The sequence below is a fragment of the Stegostoma tigrinum genome, chromosome 28 (genome assembly GCF_030684315.1).
Source record: "Stegostoma tigrinum isolate sSteTig4 chromosome 28, sSteTig4.hap1, whole genome shotgun sequence".
Lineage (NCBI taxonomy): Eukaryota > Metazoa > Chordata > Chondrichthyes > Orectolobiformes > Stegostomatidae > Stegostoma > Stegostoma tigrinum.
The window spans coordinates 16572661-16600078 of record NC_081381.1 but is presented as its reverse complement, the minus strand read 5'-3'; the positions used below and the strand labels follow the sequence as shown (position 1 = coordinate 16600078).

At 38.7% G+C, this 27418-nt stretch overlaps 1 protein-coding gene across 8 annotated transcripts in view; it reads right to left on the bottom strand.

Annotated features, from left to right (window-relative positions):
- rerea (arginine-glutamic acid dipeptide (RE) repeats a) overlaps positions 1-27418 on the bottom strand; it is a 685623-nt gene that overhangs the window by 102391 nt on the left and 555814 nt on the right. The window lies entirely within an intron of this gene.

The following is a 27418-nucleotide window of genomic DNA, read 5'->3' as shown; positions in this document are numbered from 1 at the left end:
GAAAGTCCAGCCTAGGACACAGAACACTTTTGCCTCTGAGAACACAGGGAATGCTGCACATTTGGAGGTGCCTTATCTTTTGGCTAAGATGTCAAACTGAATGGCATCTCAGGTGGATTCAAAAGATGCTGTAGTATTATTCAGAAAACAGGTCTCTTGGTGCCCTGGAGAGCTCCTTAATGACATTTCTAGAATCTGGAGTCACACCTAGGCCAGATCCAGTTAGGATGGCAGATTTCTTCCCCAAAGTACATTAGTGAACCAGATTGTATTTTTACAACAATTGCCAATTGTTTAGGTGATTGCCAGTAAATCAGCTTTATTGAATTCAAATTTCTCCATTTATCATGGTCCCCAGAGCTTTAGCAAAATTACAGCAAAGTGCTGGCGATCTGAAACCTTACGGTTAGGGTGTCTTAGGGTGTTGGAGAAACCCAGCAAATTAAGCAGCATAAATAGAGAGAAAATCAAAGTTAGCATTTCAAGTCTTATACAACTCTTCTTCGGACTGAAACCCTAAAGCATATTTGCTGGTATTTCTGAGAAACATACAAAATGTGTGTGCATCTCATGGCTCTTTGTGGTGCAAAATGACCATTCCATGAAGTATTTGATTTATCAAACAGTTTGCCACATTTTTAATATGAAAGTATATCACATTATGAACATAAATAGAAAATATTTTTTATCACATCTAATAATCTGTAGGTGTGGTAACTATTTTTAAATAATGTCAACGAGAAAAACACATTATACAAGATGTAGATTGTCCTGTACTTTTGACTTTTAAAAAAAAACTAATCTCAAGTATATAAATATAAATAGGCAGACATTAATTGGATAACTGAAGCTGAAAGTCAAACTCTTGTCTCGGGTTAAAGAAGTACTTGTCGTGCGCACTCGCTCATAACTGAAATCTTTAAAGATTCTGTCAAATTTATTCACTTTGTAAGTTTGGATCACTATTTCACGAATACAACTCATGAGGGCAGTTGCATTTTGTACACATAATTATACTTTAAGCTTAAGCAACCATTCTGCCAGTAGGCTGCAGCAATGCAGCTAACGCAGTTATATTTAGCATGTTAAATTTAATACAAACACCTGAGTAGCAGAATGTTTCGATCCCCGTTAGTTAAAAACAAAATAATATTTAATAATATTTAAAAATACTTTTAAACATATTTTCCAGCCTAATTAAAATGCCAAAACACTGTACAACAATCTACTCATCATTTCTAAGTTAGAAAGGAGGAATTGTTTCACAGTACAATAGCAGTAGTCTACACAAAACTAATTTTTACACTGCCAATGATCAGATGCAATGGCCCAGTAAAAATAAATATTGCTGCAAGGTTTGACAAGCAGCTTTTAAGAATTGTTGTTACATATCTCCAGTAGCCAACCAACAAAGAACTGGAAATATTGATAAAGAGAGCATTCCCTGCTCACTTTGCAACCAAGCACAATTTTTCGAACAATTTCGAATTTAAACGTATGCAAGGTGACTTAAATTCTTTCTGAATAAGAATTAGAACGTATACATTGTTTGCTGCATTTTACAAGCCTGCAAAATACAGGGTGGGGGTGGGGGATGCAGAAACCTGACATAAAAAACAAGAGGAGCGAGATAGACTAATGACATCTCGGTGATCATCAGTAAAGCCAATTCATGGCTCATTCTCCACTTTGTGTATGGAATCTCACTGTGCAGTTTTCGTCAAGAACGATGACTGCACTTTAAAGTAATTGCTTTTGGATAAAGCTTTCTCCGATGTTTCAGAGATGTGATGGGACATAAAATTTATCTTCTCATCTCACCTCATCTGCCATCCTCACCTGGTCTGGCTTACATGTGATTTCAGACCTGTAGAAATGTAGTTGACTCTCAATTACCCTCAGAAATGACTCGGAAGCCACTCAGTTCAAGGGCAGATATAGATGGGTAATAATTGCTGGCCAGCCTGCAATGCCCACATCTCACAAGTGAATAAAGAAAAGGTATCATTGCTGTACATTTCTGTTTAAACATCATTGCAAAAAGTCCATAGCATTACGCACAACAGAAAATATTTTAGGGATTCAATAGAACCAAGGAGGAAGAAAATATCTCAGATTCTGGAAATTTGAAATATAAGGAAAAAGGTTCCATTAAAATTTCAGGTCGATGACCTTTCAAAAGATAGACATAGTCTTGAAATGATAACCAAAACATTTTCCTCTTGCTGCAGAAGCTGCTTTGCTTGTTGAGTGCTTCCAGCATTTTCTGTTTTTACTTCATGGTTTCATCTATTTTTGTTGCCAAGTCAAAATTTCCCTAGCGTTCAGAACGCATGCTCATATTTTAACCACATAATATTAGTATAAGATGGCTGCATGTTGTTTGCTGCATCAGCCTTACTACAAACACATTAAGTGACCCGAGAAATAAAAACAGAATGCATGAACTGCTACAAAAGCAAAGCTTCCTGCTTAATACTGTCCAACCTCAATGGAATATACATTTGCCCTGCATCAGACCACTGGCTGTACCTATCTTGGTTAATTAGGTGTGAATGTAAAGTATAACTGCAGAGGTAACCTCTAATTATACCTGAGCATTTAATCTTTCACTCATTTAATTGGAACACCTTTATTATTTACTCAGTAATAATGAACACTGTAGGTTCATCTATAAAACGACATTCAAGTGCTGTTGGTTTTTCTATCCTCTCCTGCTTAAGGCTCCAGTTCAGCTGCCTAGCTCACTCAGCTCACAGCCTTGCTAATAAATCACCCAACAATCTGCTCTCTGAATTGCTTTGGCCATGGTTTGATTGCTCCAGCCCACGTTGCCAAGCAACAGCACAGGAGAGAAGTCGAAAGAATTGCTGACAAATGGCCAAACGGCTGAAACAACAGACTTGTCTTCAGCAGGATCTGTTCCAAAGAACTGCATTTTTTTTGCTCTTCTGGTCTCTCTTCGACATGACTGGAAAAATCCAAGAAGCCCCTGTTAATTTACATAAACTCTATCTTCAATAGATAACTGTCATTTACTGTAATCTGGATGAAATTGTAAAAGAATACAACAAAGGATACTAGATGATTTTTAACAAAAAAATCATAGTTAAATAATGGACTCCAACAATGACTATCCAAGGGAAGAATACCACTGTTCCTTCAAAGAAAACGCCGTGATTATAAAAAGTTAATCTGCAAGTGGGCATTCATAGAAAAGTCCCCAAGGGCCATACTTCATTTCTTTTAATGTTCAACTCAACAATTCTTTCTTTACCCCAGATCATATGAATTGTAACCCTTTCAGCATCAGTATATCATTTCAACATGTTCATTATTCTACTTCAGTTTAAAAAAAGAGCATTACAGCATAGATTTTGATAACGTAATGGATCAATTTTGTTGTTTATAAACTTTAGCGAAATCAAGCTACAATCTTCAAAAAAAAAGCACATTTTGCATTTAGTGGACAATTTGCAGAAAACCTGCTCAATGCAAGATTTGAATGTTACACTGCCAATTAGTGGTACAGAGGCTAAATCATAGATTCAAAGAGATTATGCTTCTTTGGAACAATAGTTTTGCACATTTCGGCCAGAAGAGAGAAAAATAATCTGGAAGGTTTTCTTTAGTGCCCCTGCTGGTCAGCTGGCCAAGAAACAATACCAGCTGTGTTTCTAAAGTTGTCCATTTGATAGAACATCCAACCAAATGGAAAATGTCAGTAACCTGAATTTGCTGGTGATGTTTTAAACGTTAGCAGCAGATTTTGGCATCAATCATTAACTTCATATGAAAATATCCACGTTGTTGCACTCAAATAGTCAGTATCTGGTAAACTTAGAGAGTAAGACAGCCCGGAAACAGATCCTTCGCTTCAATTGTCCATGCCAACCTGACATCCCAATCTAACCTTGTCTTATTGGTTAGTATTTGGTTAGTATTTGGCCCATCTCTCTTCATGTGTCCATCCAGATGCCTTTTAAATGTTGCAATTGAACCTGTGTACACCACTTCCTCTGGCAGCTTGTTCCATACATGCGCCACCCTTTGTGTGAAAAAGCTACGCTTCAGGTCCTTTCTAAGTCTTCCTTCTCACCATAAATCAACGTCCTCCAGTTTTGAACTTCCCCACCTTAGGAAAAAGACCTTGGCTATTCACCTTATCCATGCCCCTCATGATTTTATAAACTTCTTATAACGTCACCCCTCAGCCTCCGACACTCCAGGGAAAAAAGCCCCAGCCTGTCAGCCTCTCCTTATAAATCAAACCCTCCAGTTTTTTGGTAGTACAGAAGTATTGCTACAAAAAAAGACTAATAATTTCTTTGAAGGTCTTAGCCTTGCACTTTTCAGGACAATTAGTAAAAATACCAATTCAAGAGGAAAACCAACATTGGCTGGCAAGTGCATCAGCATTCTGTTCTCATACAACATAGCTGTTGGTTTTCCCCTTGAATTGGTATTCTTGTAAGTTGCCTGGGGAGTGCAAGATGAAAAGCTCTGACAAAAAGTGTCTTTTTTCAGCAACACTGAAATCCAATTAATTCTCGACTTGAGTGTTCATTTGTATCCATTCCTGTAAAGGGAACTCTGAATAGGGGTAATTTGCAAAAAGGGAAAAATATTTAAACTAGCAAGTGTGAAGCAATCAATAATATGTATAAGTGATTTATAAATGCTGCTCATAATACAGGCTCGTTTTCTTAAAACTGTCCTCAAATCAAACCGAGCCAACAACAAGCATGGGTTCCCCATGATGGATAATAGCAGATGGATCACCAATGGATTATCACACAGCTCAGTGCAAAAATGTATGTCCTTGAATGTCCAACAGACTGCCATTATGTATTCCTGCAGCCACTTATTTTATTTTACAATGGGATTAAGAGTGCCGAGCATTGAGAGCAACTGGTTTTAAACGCTCCAACAAGTCGTACCACAAGGGCGTGCCTTTGATATCGGTAGTGCAAAGAATCCATGGAATCAGCCAAATGCAAGAATAGAAATGTCAAAAATACTGAAAACCTTAAAGAAATGATAGTTAAATTAATTTACATATCTGCTAGGGCACTGAAGGGAGGAGTACATCAATGCATTCAGTTCCAATAAGTACTGTTCTTTAAAAACAAGAGTGCAGTATATATTTGCAAAGTGAAATATGATTGCACAGTGCTTTTAGTTGTGAATATTATGAAAGAACTAAGCTCATGAAAATAAACATTTTTCACCATATGTATTTGTAAAGCAAACATAAAATTAAAGAAAATGAGGTTATGGCCACCTTGCACATGTAATTTATTTGGTCTAAACAAAACAAAATGGACCAGAACTACTTTTTCTGCAAATCACCAAGAGTTGAAAAATCTCTTGCTTTAACCATGCATTTTCCCTTAAAAACGACTGTCCAGACATTTTGCAATACCAACATTAACCAAATCGTAAGCAAGATAGCCACCATAGTGCACAAAATGTTTATATTAATGCATTTTCCATTCATTTATGCCGTGTGGAAGTTTAATATTCTACAAATAGAATTTTGCACTGGTAATTATTCAACATATTTACTCTACCCATGGAAGCAAACTCCTGTTTCAGAGCAGTTATATGGTCTTGTTCATAACAGAAACAAGATCACAAACAAAATCTGTTAGATTTGTGCGAAAGAAGAATTTGTATAAATAGTTACACAGTTGAATTTCTGAGATTAAAAAGGAAAAATCTTTAAATTTGTATCTAAGTTGGGAAAGTGGGTCCCAAAGAATGCTGACCTCCTGAAACTGATACGATAAAGTACTGATGGCAACATTGGGAGTCTGTCAATTTTACATTACTGTGGAGTGACACAGAAAATTCCATACATTTAATTTCATAAGACTTAATCAATACAATTGTGAAGCAATGTGACAAAACATTTTGACATTTCATACTGGACAGCAAGTAAGGTACTTTTGTAGGTGCACCATGCACCCATAAATGCTAAAATATTTACAAATATGTTGTAACCTGAAGATGTTTTGAACATAGTCTCTGTCTCTGATGTGTTTCATATGAGATGAACCCAATGTTGCAGTAGGCAAGATGACTGCTGAAGATGCAGTGGTCCCTTTCTGTCCATTAACAGTGGGAACTCGGAGGCCAGGAGATGGGGGAGGAAGGCAGAGATTCAGAGCTAATTTTATTGAGCTAATATGCTGCTGGATGGGTACAAAGGTACATATGGGAGAAAAAGGAAAAAGCTACAGTGATCTCCAGCAGAACTCAGTGTTAGGCAGTTTTTGTGTGCCTGCCAATAACCAACACTGAACAGCATCTGTAAACAATTCAATTTCCTTGGCTAAAAGTCTGGAAAACATAAGAATTCGGAGTAATATGCCATTCAGCCCTTTGAGCCTGCTTGGTGATTCAATGAGACCTTGGTAATCTTCAACTACACAATTAGAACAACCACATACTCTCTGCATCCTTTGATATTTCTAACATGCTAAGATCTATCAATCATACTCACTCCTGAACATACTCAGTGGTTGAGCCTCCACAGTGCTCTGGGGGCAGATATAGAAGAAAATCAAACAGAGAAACATGGCTTAGAAGTGGGGATTAATTTTCCAAAAATCAAACAATTTTTCAGTTCTCTCTTACTGGTATTGACACCAGCAAATTTTTTTAGTATATGCAAAACACTGACATTTCTACTGGATGATGGCTTTCTGATTGACAATAAGTCAGGGACAGTAAATGTCAATCAGCAATGCCAGTGCAACGTCTCATTGCCAGATGTGCAAAAAAAACCACAAATGCCACAAATTTGAACTAGAAACAGGAAATGTTTGAAATATACAATGGATTTGTCAGCGCCTGAAAGCAATGAAAGGAATTGGTAATTCAGGAGAACCTACAACTCAAAACATTAACACACTTTTTCCCTGATAAATCCCAAAGGATTCACTGCACATTTGCAGCATTTTCTATTCTAATTCCTTGCTTTATCTTCACACCCTCGTCACCTCTAGGTTCACTGACATTTTCACAAGGTCATTATCATTTAACCAGAATGGTCCATAAAACCTCCATACTGCAATAACAAATTGATTTTTAAAATTTCAGGTCTTTTATTTCTACTGTATTTGAAAATCAATTCCATGCATTGGCCACATTACGAAGAACATCAATTCTTCTCTTATAGAACACAACTTCTCTTACAGAACACAAGACCAGAAGAAATAACACTCAAGAAGCTGGGTAATATCCAGACCAGGGAGCCCACTTGATTGCCACCACATTCACTCTGTCCATTAGCAACACACAGTAGCAACAGTTTACAAGATGAATTGCAGAAATTCTCAAATTGAGGGCACATTCTTCATCTATGACGACTACCGTCTGGAGATCAAGGTCAGCTGATACATGGGAACACCGTCACTTGTAAATTTCCCTCCAAACCACTCTCAATCGTGAAATAGAAATATATTGCTGTTCCTTCACTGTTGCTGGGCCAAAATCTTGGAACTGCCATCTGAATGGCATTGTGGATGAACCTATGCCAAATGTAATACACTAGCTCAAGAAGGCATCTCATCACCACCTTCTCAACATCATTTAGGCCCAGCCAGCAAAACCCAGGTCCCCTGAATGAATTAAAAAAAGGGACCAAAATTAGATCATTCGGCCCATCGAGGCTATACTCAATATGATAGCTGATATTCAGCCTTGACTCCACTTTTCCAGGATCTCCCTTTCCTTCGATTTCCCTTACCATCCAAAATTCCCCCTCAGCCTTGAATATGCTCAATGACTTAATGTCCTCTGGAGTATATGGCTAATGATTCATAACTCCAAGGGAATAAATTTCTCATTTTAGGCATAAATGGTAAATTTCTTATCCTGAGTCCATTTCCCCTAGTTGTAAACTTTCCAGTCATGGTATACATCCTGAGCAGTTGCCCTGCCAATTTGACTCTGAGTATTACATGTTTCAATGAAATCACCTTTAATTTTCCTAAATTCTAATTAGTATAGGCTCTTTCTAAATAAGAACCAGAAGAACTACAGATGCTGTAAATCAGAAAGAAAAAAAAATAGCTGCTGGAAAAGATCAGCAGGTCTGGCAGCATCTGTGGAGGAGAAAACAGAGTTAATATTTCGGGTCCAGTGACCCTTCCTCAGAACATATAGGTTCATGTTTAGGCTCATTCTAGTCAGGCAGCCCTGTGAGAACAATCCTCTAATCTTAGGACTCAATCCAATGAACCTTACCTCCATCCCCTAAGGCAAGTACATCCCTCCTTACATATGGGGACCAAAGACGTACATAGCACTGCAGGTGTATTTTCATTCAAATCATGTACATTTCCAGTGAGAGTTTCTAAGTCTTGCATTCAAATTTCCTTGCAATGAAAATTAATAGACCAGTTGTTTCACTAATTATTTCCTGTATGTAAACTATGTGTTTTGCGCAGGGAGACATCAAAATCACAGTGAGCTGTATATTGATCCACCTGATGCTATTACTGGAAAAGTCAGATCCCAGACTGAAATCTGGTTTGATAGATCACTTTATTGGTTCTAACCAGTTTTTTCTTGCTGAAACAGTAACACATAATATTACAGATTTGTTTGTTACATTAAAACAGAAGTTTATGATATAAAAAGTTAAAGATAAAACAGAACCAAACTATTTACGTATAACATACGTTTAAAGATTTCGAAACACATGGTAAAACCAATCTCAAAAGGATCCCTTTACAACACACAATGGCAGGATTCACTTCTGTATCATCTCCATATAGCTTAATTTAATTGTGGCTAAAAATTCCAGTCTTGAAAATCTGAAAGCCTCTTCCTGAAGAATTCATACACGAAGATTAAACTTTCTAAGCATCAAATAACCCTTCTGGGTATTAGCCAAACATTTCTCATCTACAACCTTTAATAAACTACTTACACTGAGGTAACCTATTTTAACTTATGCTCCTCCTAAAAGTCTGCCTATATAAACAAAAAATGATTACTTTTCAGGAAGTCTTTTTATGCACTGCATTTTAAAAGAAATCAACATGGTTACAGAAATATGTACAAGTTGATTAAATTCCTTCAGACACACCCAAATGCCTATAGCTCAAATTCAAAATTCCAAACTCAAAAATAAGCGATATTAAAATATACATCATTAATCTTACTTCACAACAACAGGACTTAATATGTTTTTTTTAAATTCACGTTTCCAAAATGAATCATCTTTTCTTCCCACAGTTTACTCCATCTGCCACCTTTTTCATTAAAAAGTCTCACAGCTGACTTTGCGCATTTAACTTTGTATCAACACTACACAAGGTCCATGCATTTAAGACATCAATGCAGACTGTAAATAGCAGGGTTCCCTGCAGTGATCCTGTGACGACTCAGTCGTGACAGCCTGCCAACCTGAAAAAATTATTTAATTTCTGCTGTTTTCTGTGCTTAAACTAATCCTCAGTCCTAATCTTAGAGAACAACTTTTCACAAGGTGCCTCTTCAAACCCTGAATCTGCCATTTCCACATTCCCCATTATAATTTCTCCTGATTGAGTCTTGAAAGAAAAATGCTTACTTTTGCTTCTCTCTCCCATTTTGTATACTAGTTGAAACTCTTAAGAATTAAAACTGCCTTCTTTTAATTTTTTTTTCCAATTTTATCCCTAACCTCTTCAATTAGCCACAGATAGATCACTTTCTCAATGATATGTACTTTTCATTATTCTTAACCTGCGCTCCTTTGCCACATTTCCACAATTTTCTGGATTTACTACTTGCAAGCTTGGGTTATATACAGATGCTTTAAAATCTGAAAAGCCCAAGTTCCTTTATGTCTCAGTTCTTGAATGATACATTCACTGACACTCATTCTTCTCTGCCTCTAATTCATGAATATCTTCCATTTGTTAGTGGCTGATACGAGACAAAGTGATCAAGGTCACAGTGCACTTTTGTCATCCTTCTAGACATAATCAAAATTCATCTCAGTACAGAATTCCACGGCCTATATCCTAATCTGCACTAAATCTCTCATTATGCATCATTATACATGCCAATCATCATTGGGGTCCTCTTCTGCAAATACATTGAATTCAAAAGCCTTGACTACAAGATACTCCATAGATTTGTTCCCTTCTAATTGCAAACTCCTCCAATTTTAATTGCTAGTGTATGCCCACCTCTTTTTAGACACTGGATTGATATACATTTGTCATTCTGTTCTGCTTCATTTTTGGCAGCTAAACCTTAAACCCTACTTACAAGTCTCCTAAATCTTTTTTGCCTTGCAATCTCTCTCATCATGTTTAAAAGCCTCCAATATTTGCTCTTCAACAATGCCTTCAGTCAGCTCACAAAATGTTACACTTAGTTCTACCCTATTTATGTTATAAACCTCATGGTATCTTGGGACATTTATGATGTTAAAGGTGTTAAATAAATGCCAGCTATTATCAAATACAATGATTAAATGGACAATTATGTTGTTTTTAAAAAAACACACATTTTGGTGAAAAATAAATCTAAATCTGATATAGAATAATTTACCCAGAAAGCCTGTTAATAGCAATTCAAGCGGACATTTACATGCTCATGGCACTATCCAAAACGCAACATGTTTCTGAACTGACACCCGTCAATAGTAACCGGGCTACTTTTGTGAAAACTAGCTCTATATGTAAATGTTGCTGTATGTGCTTACGAAACAATCACCTGTACTTTGAAAGTGTCAGAGAATTGTTAAAGCACAGAGGGAGACTTGAGACCAGACTTGCGCCTGCAACAAGAAATTCACTGAGGCCTGTTCTCCCACTCTCTCCCCACCCTGTCCCCCCACAAAAGAAGCCCTGTTCCTTCTTTCCAGGTAAGAGTCTAATAGTCTAATTAAGCTAAACCTGTTTACATCATGACATGATATGGTGCCCTCCAGACTTTAACCAGAAAGCCTTTTCTTATATCACTTGTCTTGCCTTCGCCAATTACTTTAAATCTGCACCCTCTTGTTCTCAGTCTCCACTGTCTCTGCTCACAGCCTTCATTACTTCAAATACCTCTCTCGACTCTCATATGGTAAGTCTACTTTTCGACAAGGAACAGTCTTAACTTGTCCAGTCTTCATATCTGGAACCATTCTAAGGACCACTTCTGGAACCATTGTAATGACCGTGAATCTACTGTCGACTGTTAGGAAAAACTGATTAGGGTCATTAATGTCTCTCTGGCCTACATGTGATTCCAGGCCCACAGCAATGTGAATGATTCTTACCTATCCTCTGGATAATTAGGAATAGGCAACAAACGCTGACCTAGCTAGTGACACCCACATCGCTTGAATTAATTTTTTTAAAAAATGTGAATCTTTTCTGTTTTCTTTCCAATGTCTGGAGCTCAAGAACTGGACACAATACTCCCACTGAGGCTAAACTAGTGCCTTATACATGTTCAGCATAACCTCCTTGCTCTAAAACTCTATGCCCTACTAACAGAAACCAAGGTACTGAATGCTTGATTAACCATCCTCTTTCTAGCTATCAGCATAGACTTATAAATATATGTATCTCTCTGCTTCTGAATTTATTTTTGCATTGTATTTTTATTTCACATTGTGGCTTTTTTTTACTACAAAAACAAATCATTTTTCCATACTGAACTTTACCTGTTAACTGTTTGCCCATTCCACCAACTTGTTTACCCATTCGATTATGTTGTCTATGTTGGCTTGAAGTTCAACACCGTCCTCACAGTTCCCCAGTTTACAACTTTTGTTCCTTATGCAAATTTTGAAATTGTGCCTTGTATAATCTGCACAAACAAGAGTCCCAACACGGATCCTGGGGAACTCCACTGCAAATCTTCCTCCAGCCCAAAACACCAATTAACCACTACTGGGACAGTTTTATGTCTAACTTCCTTATGTTCTTTCTATCTGCTGAGCTTTACTTTTATCCAAGTCCATTGTATGGCATTGTATGAAATGCTTTATTTTCCAGGAAGATCTCTAAACTACTTTTGAAAGGCAATACGCACGTGCTCAAAGAGAAAGCCAGAAGCAAGGTACGGTTCTTCTGTGGTAACTGTTATGGCCTGGATTTTGTTACAAGAGTAAGTGAATCTGTACAGCACACTCTGGCATTGTGGAGGAAATCAGAAAACAACTCTAACCTACGCATGTGTGGTCGCCAATGTAGAAATTTGGAAGTAGCTGTCTGATTGGCACTGCTTCTGCTTTGTTACACTGACACTTTGCCAAGAGGCCTGACATGAAAATCCATAATGGGTATGAAAATGAAGAACTGATCCAATCAACATGCCAGAAAATGTCAAGACTTGTGCAATCAGCTGCAAGTGAAATTTTAACATCGTCTTTAAACTGCTGAACTCTGTCACTAAAAGTTTACAAGCGTGGAGTCTCATTGATTCAGATCTATTTTTAATGAAGATTTTAAAATAAACTAACATTACGCATATGTCCGCTCCACACTTCCCACTCCCGGCACTTTTCCATGCAACTGCAGGAAGTGCTACACCTGTCCCTACACCTACATCTCCCGCCTCACCCCCATCCCAGGCCCTAAGAAAACCTTCCACATTAAACCTGCACAACTGCTAATGTGGTATACTGTACCCGCTGTTCCTGATGTGGCCTCCTCTACATCAGGGAAACCAAGCGGAGGCTTGGAGACCACTTTGTGGAACACCGATGCTCGGTTTGCGACAAATGATTACACCTCCCAGTCACGAACCACTTCAATACCCCCTCCCACTCCTCGGATGACATGTCCATCCTGGGCCTCCTGCAGTGCCACAACGATGCCACCCGAAGGTTGCAGGAACAGCACCTCATATTTCGCTTGGGAACCCTGAAGCCCAAAGGTATCAATGTAGACTTCACAAGCTTCAAAATCTCCCCACCCCCAACTGCATCCCAAAACCAGCCCGGCTCATCCCCAGCCTCCCTAAACTGACTGTCCTTTCTCCCACTTTTCTGCTCCTCCCACCTCAATCCCCAGCTCCTACCTACCAGCCTCATCCCCACCTCCTTGACCTGTCTACCTTCCCTGGGCTGACCAACCCCCATCCCAAATTCCTACCTACACTCACTTTTACTGGCTCCATCTCCACCTGCTTGACCTGTCCATCTCCTCTCCACCTATCTGCTCCTTTATCCATCTTCCATCTGGCTGTGCCCCTCCCTATTTATTTCAGAATACCCTTCCCCTTCCCCATTTCTGAAGAAGGGTCCAGACCTGAAACGTCAGCTTTCCTGCTCCTCTGATGCTGCTTGGCCTGCTGTGTTCATCTAGCTCTACACCTTGTTATCTCAGGTTCTCCAGCATCGGCAATTCCTACTATCTCTAACATTATGTTTATACTTTTTTGTCTCATCTTTATTTCACTTCATATAATTTTAATTGAATTCCATTTTCAAATTTACACATTCTGCTTTAGACTGTCTCAAACAGATTTCTTTCCAATCTGACTGGTTGAAGGGGGCTTGCTCACACATCTCATAGAAAGAACACAAAACATTTATGGGATGTTATCAGTGCAGTGACTAGTGAGTGTCATCCTTTCACTGCTGACCACAAAATCCAGTCCACAGAAAGGGAGTTTTGTTTGCATTGTGAGCAAAATAGTCAAACAAAGATGGAAACATAAGAATTAAAACAGAAATTGCTGGAATAATTCAGATCTGATAGCATCTGATCTGAAGAAGTGTCACTAGATCCAAAGCATTAACTCTGATTTCTCTCCACAGACGCTGTCAACCTGTTGAGCATTTCTTAAAAACAATTTCTGTTTCTGATTTCCAGCAATGACAGTTTTTTTTTGATTTTTTTGCTTAGTATGACAATTCAAGAATTGGTTATAGAGTTCACAACACACCTAGGAAGCTCCACGAGCACAAAGCACGGTCTGGAAGCTAGTACACAAGCTGAGTGTTAGCCTCATTAGAACATTGATTTCCATTTAAATGAGATATTTCTCACAATTGGTACAATGGCTATGCAGCACATTAACATCAGTGTAGCCACAGGCATCTGAAAAGAACACTGAAGAAAAGGACAGATTTTAAAAAAAGTTTAAATACACTTCTGAACAGAACTTCTCAAATTTAGATTTGATTGGTTGTTTTTCTAAAAGTGTGATGGGTGTTCCCCCCATGTCTGGGTAGGTTTCCTCCCACAATCCAAAGATGTGCAGGTTTAGGTGGATTGGCTTTGCTAAATGGTCCACAGCATCTAGGGATGTGCCGGCTAGGTGAATAAGCCGCAGGAAGTGCAGGAATATGACTTTGGTGGTGGGGAGGGAATAGGTCTGGGTGGGATGCTTTTCAGTATGAACGTGATAGGCTGAACGGCCTACTTCCACACTGTAGGGATCCTATGTACCATTTCCTTCGAAAGGGGAAAATTAAGAGCAAAGGCAATTAGCACAGAGCCTTTAAAGATTTAATTAGAAATAATTATTTGAAAAGAATGGTTTCCTGGACATGCAAATCTCATATCTGTGGTGCTACAGAGGTGTCACCACAAGGAAATTATGTTTTCTGTTGAAAATCATCTAGTGTACACCTTTCAATAGATGCCACTGATAGTTAGCAATGTAGAAACGATCTCAGTAACTCTTCCTCTTGAGGCATAAAACATAAATATCACTAGCTTTCAATCTGTAGGCATTTTAATGTATTTTATTGACTTTCTTGCTCCATGCTGTTTTCTTTCAGCTGAGAAACTAAAATACTCTTGAATGTCTTTAGTACAATGCAATGCAGGCAGTCAGTACAGAGCGAGTTATGTTTTTGTGCTGATTCCAACTCTCTTCCCAATCATTGGAAAAGGCTCTATTTAATGACACATTCAGCAACTGGTAAAAGTTATCCTTATAGGGTAAAAGCACAGATAAAAAAAAAGGAAAATAAAGAAGTCAGAACAGATAAAAGAACACTGGCAAAAGAGAAATTATCTTGGCTGTCACCTATTCTTGGGCCTAAATAACGACACCATAAAAAGTATGAAAATTACTCCGGAAGACATCAGTTTTTTAAAAATTCATTCACAGGACATGGATATCGCTGGCCAAGCCAAATATTATTGCTCATCCCTAACTGACCAGAGGACAGTGAGAGTCATCCACATCGCTGTGGGTTTGGAGTCACATGTAGGCCAGACAAGGCAAGGATGACAGCTTTCCTTCTTTTAAAGGAATTAATGAACTGGCGTTTTTTTTCTGACAGTTGGCAAGTTTCATGGCTGTCATTAGGTTCTTCATCCCAGATTTTTATAGAATTCAAATTACATCATCTGCCTTGGCAGAATTTGAACCTGGGTCCCCAGAACATGGTCCAAGGCTTTGGATTAAAAGTCTTGTAATAACAAGTGGCAATGGCCTCCTAATATTATGTTCTGAAACACAAGTTATGTGAATGTAATCCTGTAGCTAAATCAATTAAGCTAGTTGTTGGATAAATGCATGACAACACTGCCCTGGTCAATGTGTTTATACTCTATCAATGTGTTTAACTCTGACACTATCTGACATTGCTATTCTAGTGCAACATTTTAATGATGAAGATGATATATATGTTGAATATTGGATTAAGTACAGAACTTCATATAAATATAGGACAGCAATCAGCAGATATTTGTTCAGGGTGAGAATCTCAATTAAACCACATCCTTTCATTGGGTTTCAGAATGAATGCTGGATAATTAGTGCATTAGTATTATTTTAAAGCTGATCCAAGAAATCAGAACGCTATTCTTTTTGGACAAGCCCAAAAAACTGAATTGCTGGTTTCTGAAGAGCGAAATATTTATTTACGTTTATAGAAGTATCTGTCCTCAGAAAACTTTAATGCATAAAAAAGGAATTTAACCTTTTTACTTGTTGAAATAACATCTTGCCCTCTTCCAATTCTCCACACACTTCTGAAGATATGACTCCTGGTGGCCTTCTATTCAACCTCCCAGATTGCCACTCTTCATGATAGTCTGAACAATCAGACAATTTGACTCAGAGAGAGCATCACAACTCAAAGCACCCCAAAATGTTTTTTGTACAACTGTGGACCCTATTTACAAGGCTTGAAAACTGTCATGATCCCTTATTGAATGAATGAGTGGAGTGGAGGACCAAACTCAAAGAATGGGTGGGGTGGGGGTGTTAGCTATCACTGTCTCAGAGCTCATGATCCCACTTGGGAGTCCTGACTTTCACTCTGGGAAAGCTCATCACAAACAATACAAACCATATTATTTGAACATCTACAAAAAAAGTGCATACTTCACAGGCACTGATGTTGTGAAACCTCTACTGTGTGAACCACTTTACGTTCACTACAGCATTTATGTAAAAATTGTTTCATGATCTAGGCTTAGACCAAAAAGCCTAAAAGCAAAAGCAGCCGTTCAGACCACCGAGACTTATCTCCCATTCAATGAGATCATGGTTGCTCTAATAATCCTCAATTCCATTTTCCTACCAATAAACCTTATTCCCTCATACTGACAGATTTTTCGTCTCAGCCATGAATGTATTCAGTGACCCAGCCTCGACAGCCCTCTTCAGTAAAGAATTCCACAATTTACTACCCTTAGGAAAAACAAAGGCTTCTCATCTCTATCCTAATTGGGTGACTCTTTACTCTGAGGTTATGCCCTCCGGTTCTAGACTCACCTACAAAGGGAAACAAAGTCTCTGCATCAATGCTGACAATCACGCTTAATGTTGTATGTTTTAAATCTTCTAAACGTCAAATGAACAAGCTCAATTTGCTCAATGTCCCCTCAGAAGAAGATCCCTCCATGCCCAGGAACAGCCTACTGAACCTTCTTTGAACAGTCTCTAATGCAAATGTGTCTTTCCTGAGATAAGGGGCACCAAAACTGTTCACAGCATTGCAGAAGTGGTCCAATTAGTACCTTGCATATTTTCCACAGACTCTCAGAATCCCTACAGTGCAGTAAGCAGCCATTTGGGCAATCCCATCTGTACCCACCCTCCGAAGAGCATCCCACCCAGACCCAGGACCCCACCCTATTCCTGTGCCCCCACAGTTACCCCAGCTAATCCACTTAGCCTGCATATCCCTAGTAACTATAGACAATTGAGCATGGCCAATCCACCTAACCTGCAGATTGGAGGAGGAAACTTAAGCACCTGGAGGAAGCCTACAGACATGGGGAGAACGTGCAAACTCCAAACAAGCAATCAATCAAGGCTGAATCAAACCCAGGTCCCTAGAGCAGTGAGGCAGCAGTGCTAACAACTGAGCCACTGTGCCAACAAAATTCTACTTTTAAACTCCATTCCCTTTATTTTAGAGGGCAGTCCATTTGCCTTCTCTATTACTGCTGAACTTGGATGCTATCTTTTTGAGATTCATGCATGAGGACCCCCAAGTCCCTCTGCAGCTTCCTCCATTTAAACAACATTCAACTCTTCTATTGTTCCAGTCAAGACGCATAATCTAATTTTCTCACATTATATGCCATTTGTCAAGTATTTTTGCCCACTCACTTAATCTGTCTATATCCCTCTGTAGACTGTGTGTCATTGTCACCAACTGCTTCCCACCTGCTATTGTGTTGCCCACAATCTTACTGTCAGCACATTCACTTCAGTCTTCCAAGTTATTAATTGTATTGCATTTAAATAATTATGGCCCTAGCACTGATCGCCATCCTGAACATGTCCCCTTTATTCCAACTCAATCTCCTATTAGTTAACCAATCCTCAACCCATGCTAATGTATTATTCCATGAGCTCTTACCTTATTAAACAGCCTCACATGCATCATTTGGAAATCTAAATTTATTACATCCAGTGGCTCCTCATTATCTATCCTGCTTGTTACATCAGAGTCATACATCATAGAAGAGGTTCTTTGAGTCTGCACTAACCTATCTACACTAAACCCACTTTCCAGAATGTGGCTCATAGCCTTGAATGTTATGGCATTTCAAGTGCACATCCAGGTACCTTTTAAAGATTGTGAGGTTTCCTGCCTCTATAACCTTACCAAGCAATACATTTCAGATTGCCACCACCTCCCACCCTTCATCTTTAAAATTATGCCCTCTTACAACTAAGAGGAACAGCTGTTCCTATTCACCCTCTCCATGCCCATCAATCTTAAGACACCTCAATCAGGTCCCCACCTCCCTCCCACCCCTCAATCTTCTCTGCAATAAAGAGCACAACACAAGCTCATCCAGTCTCTCTTTGTAGATAAAATGCCCTCAGCCAGGCAACATCGCAGTGAATCTCTTCTGCACCCCCTCCAGTGCAATCACATCCTTCCCAGTGTGGTGACCAGAATTTCACACAGTTCTTCAGCTATGGCTGAACCAAAGTTTTTCACAGCTCCAACATAACCTCCCTGCCCTTCTAATCTATGCCACAACTAACAAAGGCAAGTGTCCCATATGCCTTAACTATCCTATTAACTTGTCCTGCCATCTTCAGCGATTTTGGAAACAAGCACCCCAAGATCTGAGTTTCCTAGTGTCCTGCCATTCATAGAATATCTTGTTACTTCATCCATTTTTCATCACCTCTCACTCTTCAGAGTTAAATTATATCTGCCTCTGATCCATCCACATCATCCTGTAACCCAAGGCATTCCTCCTCAATGTTAACCACCATCCCAATCTTCATGTCATTTGCAAACTTAGTTATTTCTAAACCTCGGTGCTCCCAAACATTCTCATCTCTCTTGTTTAAATATATCACAAACAACAAGGACCCAGCACTGATTCATGTGGTTTGCCACCAGACACTGGCTTCCTTGGAATAAGGGAGACCATACCTATGGAAAGTAATATATTCTTTTCAATATTTTAGTTAGCCTGTGTCTGCTAATGGGCAGGTTTTTCACAAACTATAGAAGCTGGCCACAAGAATACAATGTAAGTGAACAGAGTTGACTTGACAACAGTCTATCCATTCCTCTCTCAGTGGGGATATGTCTGTTCAATGTTCATCCGCACTTCTAACAAAGCTTTCAGAAATTACAAAATAAATCCTAAAATGTAAGTGTAATCCTTTTTTAAAATGACATCACAGAACAGTGCACAGGTCTACCAATGCATACCTCAACACTCTATTTAGACAGTTAAGTTACTGAGTCGATAATTTAGTGCAGTTACAAATAGAAAATCAAGTAGATACACCCAATAATAATTACTCATTCATGATTGTGGGCATCATTGATTGCACTAGTGTTTATTGTCCTATCCTTAATTGCCTAGACAGCAGTTAAGAATCAACCATATTGTTGTGGGTCTGGAGCCACGTGTAGGCCAGACCAGGGAAGGATGGCAGACTTCCTTCCCTAAAGGACATCAGTGAACCAGATGGGTTTTTTACCCTTGATAATTGTTAATGGATTCACTGTCATCATTAAACTCTTATTTCCAGATTATTACTGAATTCAAATTCCATCATGGTATGATTCAAACACTGACGGCCAGAACATTACCGAGGTCTCTGGATTAATAGTCTAGTGATAATACCACTGAGCCATCGCCTCCTCTAGGTTTGGGACCGAATCATTTCCTTTTAAGCTTTTCCTTTGTTAAACTGAGTTTACAGTGCAATCAAATGCAACAACAGTGCAAAAATCGAGTCTATGTCCAGAAAACAGGAGCCAAAACTGATTACCTAACAGCTGTGATACTGCAAAAAATACAGTGCTACCTTGATTCAAGATGTCAGTGTGATTTGCTTCTTCTGGACAAATTGATTATCAAACAGTATGGTGATCTCTTGCAAGATTATGTCATCATTTTTTACTGGTAACCTAATGGAATGGATGAATTCCCTTAATTCTTATGATCTGAAAACCCTAAGTCATGGTGTAATTTTTATGGCTTTTAATGATGTTTTGTATAAAATCAAGTCATGGTCACTCAATAATTAGCCTTTGACTATTGAGTGCAAACTGCTAGCCTATTGCAATTTAGTGTTTTATTTTATATGTACGAAGGAATTTATGACAACTCCTCTGGAGCCATGCTCAAAAAGGCAATGCATTCAAGTGAAGAGAAATTCTGCTATAAAATTGTAGCATAAGATAGGGTACAGGGTATAGATTATTCACAGCACTGTTGGGTCTAAATATATTACATATGCTGAATGACATATTAATGTCAGAAATAGTGTCATACTGACATTACAATAATTCATTCATATCAGGTGGAATAAGATGATCCTACAGTAATAGTATAGAAATTGTGAAAATAGAACTTGAAACCACCATAAATTAATCCTTGTCAAAAAAAAGCTGTACTTGTGATTAAATGAACTGTCATAAAGACTCAAAACTCGAGGGCAAAAATCATGGCCAATATCAGAGCTACCAAGTTTTATGTAGTTGACAGCTTTTTGCCAATGGGAATCATATTCTCCATCTTATAGTCAATGTTAGCCTCCTACATAGCACACACATTACAGGCTTAACAGCAACACTTCCCTCAACTGGAAATCACTGAAGCCCCTAGATCTTCAATTCATTGAATATAAATCTTGTTCAACATAATTATATTTGCTACTGTGGCAAATCAAATGGATAAACGTAATCAACACCTTCAGTCAGGTAAATACAGAAAGCTAACTGCCATAGAACCTCATGTTGGTTGTATCATCAATACAAAGTACCAGCTCAGTCAGGAACTTGTGTAAATTGTTACAATTATTATGTTTTGATTTTTATGCTTTAGGACTGTCTCCTGAATTTAGGAATAAAACAAAGGAAGGGAAGGGGTCCCATTTCACTTTCTGAATTCCACTAACAGCAAGCTTAAGTGGCTTGGTTGTTAAAGATTAAAGGAGAGGCCTATTTGCTTAACAGAGGAGAAGGTACCAAATATACACACCTGTAAAAATAGAGCAGTTGAGTTGTGAGTAGAGAGACTACTAGTCTCCGAATCTCAGTGAAATGTTAGGAATGTGAAGTTTTTGAAGTGTTTATACTTTAAACTGTCTACTTGTACATAGAATGGAGTTCAGGGGACTAAAAGGTAGCTAATAACCATTTTTACCTGAATACAAGGTCCAGTTGATCAATATTGCCACCAACCTTTAGAAATTCTTTCATACTTGCTAGAGAGGTGTGTAAAACATCCCGGAATATGTTGAATTAAAGAAAATTATTTCACAGGCTGTAGATATCACTGATAGGCCAGCATTTGTTACCCATCCCTAATTTGACAACAAAGACTTCAGAGAGAGCTGCTGAAGGATTGGGTTTTAGGTATCTTAAATCTAGCACTGAAACACAGATTTAGGGTCAGCCTGCAAGAATCTGACCATCCGAGAGCAGGGAAATAGAGACAGCAAGTGTCTATGGTTCAGAATGCAGAATGTTGGTAGGAGTCTGCCCTGGGTTGAAGAGATCAGCTCCTGAGGGTTCAACGAGAATGGAAGATTCATGGAACTGGGACAGAGGGAAGAATCATCAATTCATCCCTTACCTCGAAAGTCAGCTCTGGAATTAGGAGTTACCTAGCTGAGACTGGAAAAGCAACTAACTGTCAGGAGCTAGGAATCACTTCGGACTGATTCCAAGGCATTTAAGCAGAACTACATGCAGACTGTCTGTCATCTTGAAAGTTTAATGAGGAAAATGTCTGAATGGCTTAAAGTATACACTACCTATGTAAAACTGTTTTAGACACTGTGACTTTGAGTTTGATTGTTCCAGCTAAAACCTTAAAACTTGAAACCTTGCTGTGCTTCTCTGTCTGTCATTGGAAATTGAAATATCTTTTTCAAAACTGTTAGTTTCTATGGAGATTGGAACAAAATAACTAAAAAAGTTCAAAGAACAGCAGAAGAACTTCCCGGAAAAGTGGTTCATAGAATCCCTACAGTGTGAAAGCAAGCCATTTTGCTTACTGGTCCATAGTCACCCTCTGAAGAACATCTCACCCAGGCCCGGCCCCCTACCCCATCCCTGCTTTTCCCATAGCTACTCCACCTACCCTGTACATTCTTGGACACTATGGGCAATTCAGCATGGCCAATCCACCTAACTTGAACATCTTTGGACTGTGGGAGGAAACTGGAGTACCTGGAGGAAACCCACGCAGACACGGGGAGAATGTGAAAACTCCACGAAGACGGTTGCCCAAGAGTGGAATCAAACCCGAGACCCTGGCACTGTGAGGAACAGTGCTTACCACTAACCCACCGTGCCTACCTGACTAGTAACTGGAATAGTCTTCTGGGCAGGATGTTAGAAAATTGACAGTCATTAAAGAGAAAGTTATATATTATGATTTTGGGGGGGGGGGGGGTGGTTGGCGAAGAAACAACAGATTCATGTGATAGCATGAGCTGAGGGCTGTTTTTCCTTCATTGTCCTTAATATTCATACTGTAATTTCAATTAGCAACACGATAAACGTCAGTCATAAGGCTAACTTTATGGCAAAAGTAGGTCAAAAGTAGGGCATCCTATACAACATTTTGGCACAAGCATTAAAGAGGGCTAAAATACAACGTAACTAAATTGAATGACTTAATACCTAAATTTCCTGGATCAGATAATGAAACAAAATTTTTACTTTTGTGTACCATTTTGTCCCATTGTTCCAACAGGAAACTATGACCAAAGTTCCAGCAGCACAAATTTGTTTATGCTTTGCAAAAATCAGATTTTACAAAGCTCAAATATAGCACCACCTGTAGGGGCACTGTCCAGTGACTGTCTGCTTTGTGCTATGGTGCCTGACAGCCTCCCCTTCCACTGTTATACAAAATAGAATTCCAGTTTTTTTTTGTACTAGTATGCCCATCTGAGGGAGCTGCAATCTGAAAATTTCTGGGCAGGGGATACTAACAGCTAAGGTCAGTAAGGGAAATCCAAGTTAAAATTTTGCCAATAAGTTGACAAAGTTTGGAAAATGATGAAATCTCATAATTTTGGGACACGTTGCAACTCCTGAGAGTTAATCTTTTGCAATGATTAGGTAGAGTTATAGGAAACAGCAACTGAAATTTTCAGCATATACATTTCAAAGCAGGGTCGGGGACAAAAATTGCTGGCCCTGCTGCTGCTATTTGTTCTGGGTCTGGACTCCTGACTTCAACACAGCAATACCCCCTACACTGTGACCTGATGTACCCCCTATCTCTGGATTTGCTCCAAAATAGCACTTATGATAAGAGCGTTTTTGGTGTGAAATTATGACAATTTTTTCCAGTTTTCTTTATTCAGTTGGATAAATTGAAATAAGGATTCTAAAAACAAATGACTGAAGCTAGATCAAAATAAATCATACATTCAGACAATAGTCTGCCCATTTATGAAATACTCATGTCATAACAAATTCAATTGGATGCTTCCAGAGATGCTTTGCTTTTATGTGAAATCTTGCCACTCATCAAAACGAGGAATGTTAGTGATGAGGAATGAATGTCATTCCATTTCAGACACTCGGTTTCAGCGTTAAAAAATGTGGATCAAAAATGTAACAGTCAGGTTTGGAGTAAAGCTGCTGCTTCAATGCTTCTAGCACAGGTGAGCAGCCTATCATTCACACATTCTTACACGATTCTGTTCCTTTGGTAACTTTTCAGTAGCAATGGAGAGCTACCACCTATGCTGTTAGAGACAGCTTTGACTGAGAACTACGTCAAAACCATGTCACATACTACACAGAAATCTTAAAGTGAAGGGTCACACGGTGTGCCAAAAGGCCCAGCATTATGCAAAATTAGCTCATATTGCATTATGCACCAAAATCAAGTCTGCACAATTGGGTATGGTATGACCACTATGATAGCGCTTAAACTGCATTATTCTTCTTTAATAGGGCATCAAATCTCAAATATTGTGTGAAAGCATCCATAACAACTTCACCATCATTTAGTCCCTTGCTGCACAAAATGTCCCATGCAATGAAATCTGAAGCTATGGCTCAATACTGTAACTCATCTATACTAGTGAATGTGAACATTATAAACTACAGTTAAGGTTGTGCAAGAGTCAAAAAGCAAATGCACATCTCACAAATATATAAATGAAAATGTACTAATAGTCCATTAATGCAGAATATAAATCAATTAAAATCACCAAAAGTTAGTTGAAGGAGGTATCTTCTGGATAAAACAGAATGAAATTGTTCTGTGTTGTTCATTGCTTCAAGCACCTTCATAGTAGCAACAAAAAAGGTTTGATTCTAAACTTACATTCACCACCATAAAACAAAGGAAATGGTTCCTTCCAGACTTGTACATGTACATGTACAACTCAGATGGACCTTCAGGAGTGAGTTTCCTGCCATTGCGGTTAGGATCTTTGGCAATAGATATGTGACAGCTGCCCTTGTACTGACTGAAGCAATACTCCTTTCACAGTTATCACGTCCCACGCATGGTGCCTACTGTTTGTTCTCAACATTTTATTTTTAAACAATGTTAAACGTGAGCGTGAAAAATGTGAATAAAATCATACAATGTGTTTAAAAAAAAAGTAAGAGTTACTGTGGTACAGACGAAGGCTATTCAATCCACAGGTTCATGCTAGTTCTCTGCAGAGGAATCCAGTCAGTCACTCTCTTTCCTTGCTGCTTCTTTGTAACCCTACACATTTGTTTCTCACTACAGCCCAACCAATTTCCTGCTGAAATCAATCATCATCCCCACTTCCATCACTTTCAAGTCAGTGAGTCCGAGCTTGTTAACACACACGGTGTAAAAAGGTTCTCCCACACATTGACTTCATTCAGGGTATGATGAAATTTGGAATTCTCAAGTTATTGTGTATATTCAGGATACAGTGTGATAGGATTTTAGATATTAAAGCTAATAAGGGGTGCAGGGTTAGCATGCAAAAATGACTGAAATAGAAGACTAGCAGTCATCTTGTAGCAGGCTTGATGGACTGAATGGCCTACTCCTGCTCCTATGTGCCTCTTCTCCAAACAGAACAATCAATTTCTCCAACCTAACTTTGTTGGCAAAAGAATTCCTCAACACTTGAACTATTCTGTTACACCTACTCTGCACTCTCCCAAGGATCTTCACTTCCTCCTTAAAGTGCAGTGACTAGAACATAATGCAATATTCTCTACGTGGACTAACCAGAGTTTTAAAGGATCAGCTCAACTTAAACATGCTTACCCAATACTTATGTTTATGAAGCCCAGATTTCAGACTAACTCTCCTTTCAATCTTATCTTCCCCTGGCTCGTTATTACATTCAGCCTGGTTTTCATTTGAAAATGTATCAACTATGCACCATGCAGCCATTTATTTTTCATCAGATTTTTCATCTCCCTCATAATCTAAGGAGGGACAGATTTGTGTTTTTGAGTCCCTTCCCTTTTCCCGTGATGTACTGAGCCTGTACCTGCAACATTCCCTCCTCAAAAATCACCCATCGTCCTGTTACATTATATATTTGCCAGACTTTGGCTCTGAATTACTCTGGTTAGATTCCCTTTCATCTCATTGCAATTAGCAAGTTAGCACTCTTTCAAATTTACTCTATTTACAAGAGGTTTTACTTTAGATTGTTTTTTGAATATTGAAAACGTTATCTCTGTTCTAAGGAAGCAGCCCCACACAATCTATCCATACAGATTTTACAACTGATCTTGGATAAATGCAAGGTATTACATTTTGGTACAACAAACAAGGGCAGGGCTTATACAATTAATGGCAGCTTGTAGAACAGAGTCTTTGAAGTTTACATCACATGTAGACATGATGGTTAAAAAGACATTTGGCACACTTGCTTTCAATGCTCAGTCCTTTTAGTATCAGAGTTGGGCCATTACGTTGAGGTTGTAGAGGACACTGGTGAGGGCTTTTCTGGAATGCTATGTCCAGTTATAGGAAGGATATTATTAAGCTGGAGAGGGCACAGAGGAGATTTACCAGGATGTTGCCGGGTATGGAAGGTTTGAGTTGTAAGGAAAGGCCGGATAGACTGGGACTTCTTTCACTGGCCTGTAGGAGGTGACCTGAGAGAAGTTTATAAGATAATGAGAGGTATTGATAGAGTTGATAGTAGTTGTCTTTTCTCGAAAAAGGGGGCAAGACTAGGGGGCACATTTTTAAGGTGAGAGGAGAGAGATTTATAAAAGATATAAGGAGGCAAATTTTACACAGAGGGTAGTTCGTGTGTGGAATGAACTTTGAGCAAGTGGTAGATGCAGGTACAATTACAACATTTAAAGCTCATTTGGATGGATACATGAATAGGAAAGGTTTGGAGGGATATGGGCTAGGAGCAAGCAGGTGAGACTAGTTTAGTTTAGGATTGTGGTCAGCAAGGACTGGTTGGGCCAAAAGGTATGTTACCCTACTGTATGACTCTGACTCCATGAATACAACTGTTGCTCTTATTTGATCCAGTAGCTGTCTCAGTGATAACAGATGCAACCTTTCAACTCCTCCATGAGTCAACATCACAATGGTAAAATCTTATTGAAGCATGGCAACGTTTCACCATCATAGACTCGCCCATCTTTTGCCCACTCTCAGTTTGTCATGAGATTCACTTATTGCTTCCTGACATCTCTCTCTAAAGTACTACCCAAATTCTATACCTGGTCCCCTTACTCACGGACATTAGAAATGGCTTCCTCTCCCCAGGTCACGGCCCTACACTATTTCTAAACTGTTGTCATAAATCCTGCCTTACAAAAGAAAAACTTTCTGCCCTTGTAAAATACTTTTTAAACTCTAATCTTCTTTTCCTTCAATACGTCCTTGCATGTGGTGACACATCCCAAATCTGTGTCCATCTGCCCACAACTATGTTTTGAATCACTCTAATCATATTTCCATCCATTGAATCCATGAAATGGCCTTAACCAATGCCACAAATGATATTCTCTGAGACTGTAGCCTTGTTGCATTAGCTGCCTTAGCCTGTCTCAGTCCCTCAGTACCTATGACAAATTGCACAACAGCTTAAACAAGTACATCCAGCTAACTGTGGTTAATATCATTAATAAACTTTTAACCTGAAGACTTTAGCTGCTGCAAAGTTTGAAGTTGGACTTAATGGCCCAGATTTTGCAGTAATAACAGTGAAACTATTAGTGCTGGCTGTTATTACTGCACTGAAATTGAGATCAACTGCCAGTGTTTGCACATGTGGAAATATACAAGTCCTCATGGTGCATGCGGGGGGACTTCCTACCAAACTACAATCAAGATTGTGGAAGTGATGAAACTATTGAGACAACTAGTTTGAATTTAAAAACCTTTGTAGAAGTTACACTTTGTTGAATGACGTATTGTTAGGATAATGGCATATTAAATTCACAATTACTGTTGAACAACCTCATTGCACCCGAAAAACAAATTGCATATTTGTGTAATATCGATGTTCTCATTTATGATGAAAACAATAACTTTAAAAATGATTACATTTCCATTAA